Source organism: Schistocerca piceifrons, chromosome 1, assembly GCF_021461385.2.
Source record: "Schistocerca piceifrons isolate TAMUIC-IGC-003096 chromosome 1, iqSchPice1.1, whole genome shotgun sequence".
Taxonomy (NCBI): Eukaryota; Metazoa; Arthropoda; class Insecta; order Orthoptera; family Acrididae; genus Schistocerca; species Schistocerca piceifrons.
Genome location: NC_060138.1, coordinates 797,791,482 through 797,797,979, shown reverse-complemented (window position 1 = coordinate 797,797,979; position 6,498 = coordinate 797,791,482). Strand labels below are relative to the sequence as shown.

At 41.3% G+C, this 6,498-nt stretch overlaps 1 non-coding gene across 1 annotated transcript; it reads right to left on the bottom strand.

The window, feature by feature from the left end:
- Positions 1-5,214: 5,214 nt before the first annotated feature.
- On the bottom strand, positions 5,215-5,289 carry Trnat-ugu. Its single transcript has one exon. It is a non-coding gene; the product is annotated as a tRNA-Thr (tRNA).
- Between the last annotated feature and the right edge of the window lie 1,209 nt (positions 5,290-6,498).

The window sequence follows — 6,498 nt, the reverse complement described above, 5'->3', positions numbered from 1 at the left end:
GATAGTTTTTTTTAAACCAACTTCGGTAAATTGTAGTAAGAAGAATTTAGAAGAGAGTTGCTTCGGAGACGGCGAGGTGAGCGGAGCTGTGCTCCTCGCCGCCCCCTGACGAACACCGACAAGGTAATGAACGCACGCGATGCCGCATTTTTGAGCGCATAAGGCTTCACTCAGAACTGCAGAAGTCTCATCTGTTACATCCCCTTTTTACGTAATACTAGTGTCGATCGTCAATTGAAGCTCATGGTATTCACATTTGCTACGTAAGTTAAAATCTGAAACGCGATGATTTTTCTGTTATATAGTTATTGAGAAGCCACTTCAGCCACTGTAATTTACGACAAGTTAGATAAATAATTAAAGATAACCGAGGGTCACTGTAGACCATTTTGATAATTTTCTCTTTTGTGAAACTTAATTTAAAACCTAGATTATAGATGTGATATGGCATAGGTCATCCTTCGATCCATTATAGAACTTGGAGACCCATTCAGGGAATATTCGTTCACATTTTTGCTGAACGCAGTTGGTTTTTACCATTCTGTATTAAAACATTTCCTTTTATCAATAGTGCAGTTTATAAACTATGTTTCGTGAGTAGAATAAAATTTCCAATGGTAAACTTAACTGCTTTTTCGACGTTATTTTACCAGCTAACTAAAAATAGGAAAGCCTTGAACCCCTTCCACTAAATTTAGTTAGTATTAAGATTCTTTTACAGGGAGTGCAGTGGAGCTGACGCTGAAATCATTAAGTATTTGGTTATATCATCGCTAGTCTCACTGAACTCTTCTGAATTCTACATGTCATGTGTGTCTGACGTCTCCTTACCAGCGACAGGTCCCAGGTTCAAACTAGTCAATTCCCTAAAAAACACGCTCAGAGCGTCGTTGCGCGAAAGTGGTAGGGAGACACGATATAGAACAAACAGACACCACGCAGAATGTTTAGATAGTGAGTGAAGATCATCTTATATAATAATTGCTGCTCGCAATGTTTAGAGAGCAAGCTATGGATTTCACAAATCTAAGCACTCTGGTTTATTGAAAGGAATTAATTTTTTGTAGAAGACACTGTGTTTGGAAGTTAGTAGATAGCAGAAAAGCACCTTGTTCATCAGATTCAGTTAAGCTACTCGTCTGAAAGTAAAGCTACAGACATCCCTAGATGAGTCAGAATCTTCGTATTCTGGATGAATAGGGGAAATTGTGGTGGATAACGTTTGGTCTTGACGTGACTGTTGATGTAATTGAAGGTGCATTTCCTGCTTTCGTTGTTCTTTCTGTTGTGAGTGCTGTTGCATTTAAAATTTCAGCTGTTGCTTTCGTTATTTTTGTTGTGTCTGGTAAGTGTTAGCTGTTGTCACCATTTCATGAATTACGGATTCATGGCCTCTGAATTTAGTCTGTTGTCCTCACTCTCACTTTATTAGACTGAAAATGTTGATGCGTTTTAATAACTTGATAATTCACAATTCCAGTCCGTGCCTGGTCGTCGTGAACTGTGAAACACACAAAGAGAATAATCCAGATCGTCCAGGTTTAAATAAATACGCGAGTAATACGTAGCACTGTAATTCAGAGCGTAGTTAAGCTGAAATTCAGTAAAGAGCCAGGTCAAGATTTACTGTGTAAGCGGGGTAGAGACTTTAGCAGAGCATAATTCTAGTATCTTGCAACTGCCCGTGGTCGGTTTTATTTTCAGTTTGAGGGCAGCAAGCAGGTCCAGTTGCACCTCTTACCGCCCGCCGGCGGAGTTACTGGTAGCGGACATGACAGGCTGTCGATCCATATGTCGGCTGACACAGACGTACAGGTAACACCTGACATACACATAAAATTCAAGGGAAGAAGGATCGGTTGATCTATGAGGCCAAAGGATATTACTACCTTAGGCTGTCTGTTCTGCACTCACCCAAGATGTCAAAAACTCCTGACGTTCGTGGTGTAATGTTTGCAGTTCGTTCATGTTTCAGAACCTTACATTCAACGGTTCTTTTTCTGCCTGGATTACGTTGTCACGAAACGTTGAAAACATTTTTCTTTCTGCTACGTTGTAAAATCTATTACACCTCTTCGTTGAGTAAATGTAGTGAAAGTATCTTCACAAGACATTGTTATAATCCAAAAGAAGGACAGTCTTTTTACGAAAAATACTTCCAGACACGAGATAAGATTACTGTCTCTATTGATCTGTGAACTATTTTTCTTCCTGTTCAAAGTAGAGAAATAATTTTTTACAGAAACTGTTGTACGTCGTATGGTTACAGTTAAGAGCACCAACTATTAAAGTTTTAAATTTCCGCTCGTGATTGATTACACTACCTAATACACATCAGTGTATGTGTCAAATAAATGAAGAACAGAGAGTTTATTATTCAGTGGTCTAAACAGAAAGTGTCCAGTAACTGAAGAACCCTGAATTCGCTATTCAGTGGCCTAGACTGAAAGAGGACCCTGATATTTTCTTGCAATTTTTCAAATGCAGTTACAGCAATGTTGCTATTGTGTAGTTCGTACATCAGGGGATAAAAGAAAGATAAACATCAAGTGGTCTAAGGACAAAAATCGTTCTGACATATATACACTTATGTTAACAACTGTCTTTTTGTAATCAGTTATCCTTAAAATTGTAAGCCATGTTGTCCGGTTTCATTTACTGTCATTGAGCCGTGTGTCGGCTCTCAACATATATCGCGCTGTAAAGATTGTTCTGAGTCCTTCCATCGTTAACTGATTCTTTCATATTTATCGTTATGCTGCGTACGATTCTATTGAGATTCCCCTCTGGCGGCGTGTCTGGTCTTATCGATCTTCGAGTCGTTGCTTCCTGTTAGCCTTGTGTAAGGAAATAAGAGATCTTTGGGGGGATGGCCGATTGGTTGCCTAACGGTGACGAGTCGGTCGGTCGGTTTTTAAAATCGGGAATTAGAGAATGTCGTACGATGAGACCGCGGCGTGGCGTGGCGGTGTGGAGTTGGCTGTTGTTCCGAGAAGCCGCGTGGTCTATCCTGGTGGTGCGAGACGAGTGGGACGAGTTGACTGGACAAGGCTGTAAGCTCTTGCTGTGAACACCCGGGGGCCACGGCTGTGGTTCCGAGTCACTACTTGGTGGGACCAGCAACGGATGTCTTTAAATTTTCCGTCTGGAGGCGGAAATGATGGACTAGTAACTCGCCTAACCTGAGGAGTGGTACTTCGCAGCCGTGGGTGCAGAGAAGACGAGGGCTCCGGTGACAGAGCGCGTGGCTGCGTGACTGTGCCCAGTTGGGTACTCTGGCGACGTGTACACCGTCGGGTGTGAGGAACCTTTGCATCGGAGTTCACCTGCTGATTCTCTGATATACTGCAAGTTAAGTTGGTTAAAGGTTTAGACGTTATTTGAAGAATTTTGGTTTGTGCAACCAGCGTCTTTTCTGCCTTGTGGCCTCCTGCGTTCGGGTTTCCTGTCCCTGTCACCAGTGTAATTATACACCGTGATCTTTTGGCTTCTTATTAGTACTGCCTGGGAGGAAGTGTATTTTTGGGCAGGGGTTATGGTCCCTGATTTGATTCCTCCTCCTCCCCTGGCCTCGCGTGAGGTCGATGTGATTGCTGAATGTGAGGCGTTGTGGGTCTGTTAGTCCGCTTCTAGCCTGAGCATCCTGCGGGAGACAATTGTGGCCACCCTTACACCCGGTCGGTTAATTATTTCTATCCCAGGACATTTTGGTGGCAGGACATGGTATTAAAGTTGTTAGTTATTGTAAAATGTTAAATGGTTGTATTTTACTCTGCTTGTTTTTGGCCACTGTTTAAAAAGGTTATGTTTGCCTTTAATTGGTGGGGATTTTAAAATTATGTGGCTTTAAAATAGTTAATTATTGTAAAAGGTGAATGACTGTATCTTTACTTTGATTGTTTTAATCTACTTGGCATCCTTTAAAAATGCTAGTTCTGCCTCCATGTTAGCGAGCCCTTTTAATTTAATATCTTGTTGTGCCAAAGTTTAAAAGAAGTTGGCTCCCTAGATGTTCGGTAGCGAAATTGTATGCAATTGGTGTTTTTTGTTTAATTACATAGAAAGTTTTAATTTTGTTATTAAATGCTTTATTAAAGTAAATTGTTTTGAAAAGGCACTCATGCCTACTAGCTTTTTTGGATCTATTCCTGGTCAAGTGATAAAGAAATGACTTTTAATGGTTGAAGTAATCAATAAAGAAATTGTAAATTGCAATTCGACAGTAACCAACTAATTTTGGCCCCGTTTCCCAACTGGGGGTTTTCCTTGATTAATCGTAACACCCGTCTGTCATATGATAGTCTTCATAATCAGAAAATACTTGAGTCACTGACCAAACTAATTAACACTATTTCCTTAGGTTTAGTATTGCTCTCTTTCCTTCCAGGGCGAAAATGTATGTTTTTGAACTGTAGAAGATGGGATGCTGACTAGTCCAAATGGAAATTTTGTTATCTATTTATTCGTTAAACAATTTTTAGTAACTACAGTAATTATAGCTGCGGTTAATCTCACCATATACGGTAAATGCCCCCAGAAGGCACCACTCTGGGAACCGAATAGTGATAAGACCGCCGTCGGCTGCCTTCTTGTTGCACCGGCACTTCTACGTATGTGCTGCCTGCAGACCTGACATTGTGTGGAGGTTAGCAAAGGCCTGGTGAGCGATAACCGCTGACAGTTCGTGCCGCCTATCACATATGCATATTGATACGTTCTTGTCGATGTTTTCGGGTAAGCTAGAGGTAGTGCTTCAACTTGAAGCTTCATTTGTACGCTGCGACAGATTGTGAAGGTTGTCCAGGAGTGGCGAATGCTAAATTGGGAAGGCATCAGGTTTTCCTGTTTGTAGGTGGCTGCGAGATTCGCGGCAACTTGTTAAGTCGTAGATTCCTTTGCGCCACTTCCGTTGCTGGTTGGGAACATTTCCGTGTGGAATTCCGACACGGAACTATGTCACTGCTACGTACCTGCTGCGGGACCACTGTCGCAGTTACTGTCATAATACAACGGAGGTTAATGGCTAGGTCCCGTCTGTTATACTACTTAGTTGACTCAAGGCGAGTGAAAATGGCCCTGGTTGGGCACCAATGTTGGTAGTGCTCGTGAGAACTCGGCTGCCCATTCATGTATGTGTTCTAAATTACAATGAAATGAACACCATTAGCTGCTTACAGGCGTTGACATACGTCAACGGTGGCAGATGAAAATGTGTGCCCCGACCGGGACTCGAACCCGGGATCTCCTGCTTACATGGCAGACGCTCTATCCATCTGAGCCACCGAGAACACAGACTGCAGTCGCGAATTCCTCTGTGTCCTCGGTGACTCAGATAGATAGAGCGTCTGCTGTGTAAGCAGGAGATCCCGGGTTCGAGTCCCGGTCGGGCACACATTTTCATCTCTCCCCGTTGACGTATGACAACGCCTGTAAGCAGCTAAGGATGTTAATTTCATTGTAATTTCATTCTAACAAGCTGCTTGGTCATCGATGGTATCTGTTCTTTCGGACATCTCCGAAAGAACAGATACCATCTTAGTAAATAAATTCCAAATGGGGTGCGAGTAGTAACTTGAGTGTGTTCTGGTGATTTAGATTTATCTGTAACTATTGCACCGCCTGGAAGGTGTTAAGCTGCCTCAATGGACACTCAGATTAAATGTGAGCATCTGGGCCAAGGGACCGTGTATTTAACTGTGTACCACTACACTGATTCGATAAACTCATTTATGCTGTCAAAGTATGACAGAGGTGTAAACCGACAAATTCTCTTAAAATTTATGTAATTGCTTTTTAGATGTTATTGTATGGTAGTAACAATGTTGTTCTATTTTAGACTTCTAAAAGTTAATTGTCCTATTTGCCGGTACGGACGTGTACCAAATGCAAGAGGGGAGCCTTGACGCCCTTCGTCGGTTTATGATCGGCGGTTTTGGAGGTATATTACGAGTTTTAATTCAACACGTGTGATTGCAATTCTGTCTGTATTAAGTGTTAATCCTTTTGATTAGTGCCTGCAAACCAGCTTGTTAATAGCGGCTTCTGAACCATTGGCACTTACAGACAATTATGATATTAAACATGGATTTAAATAGTTTTTACATAAATTTGACACTTTAATTAGTGGTGCTTTCAAATATTTGCTTGTGTGCTACGATCTCAAATCTTTTCATTGGTGTCTTTTAATTATATTAATAATATTTCATGCATTGTAGAAGTTTTATTCATAATTTATGAGCGTATTTCAAGTATTGTAGACACTTTATTCATCATTTGTAAGTGCTTAACTGAATAATCAAATGTGTTCAAATTACTAGCTGTGCCGTATGTGAGCTGTTTGTGTTAAATAAAACTGTGAAAGTTTTCTGCTGAGAGTGAGTTCACTCATTTACCACTCCTGGAATCCACATTTTTAAACCATTTCACCTACCTCTCACAAAGCACACACTGTAGTATTTTTCTTGTTCTGTGACAAGGGGTGCATGGATGTATACAAGG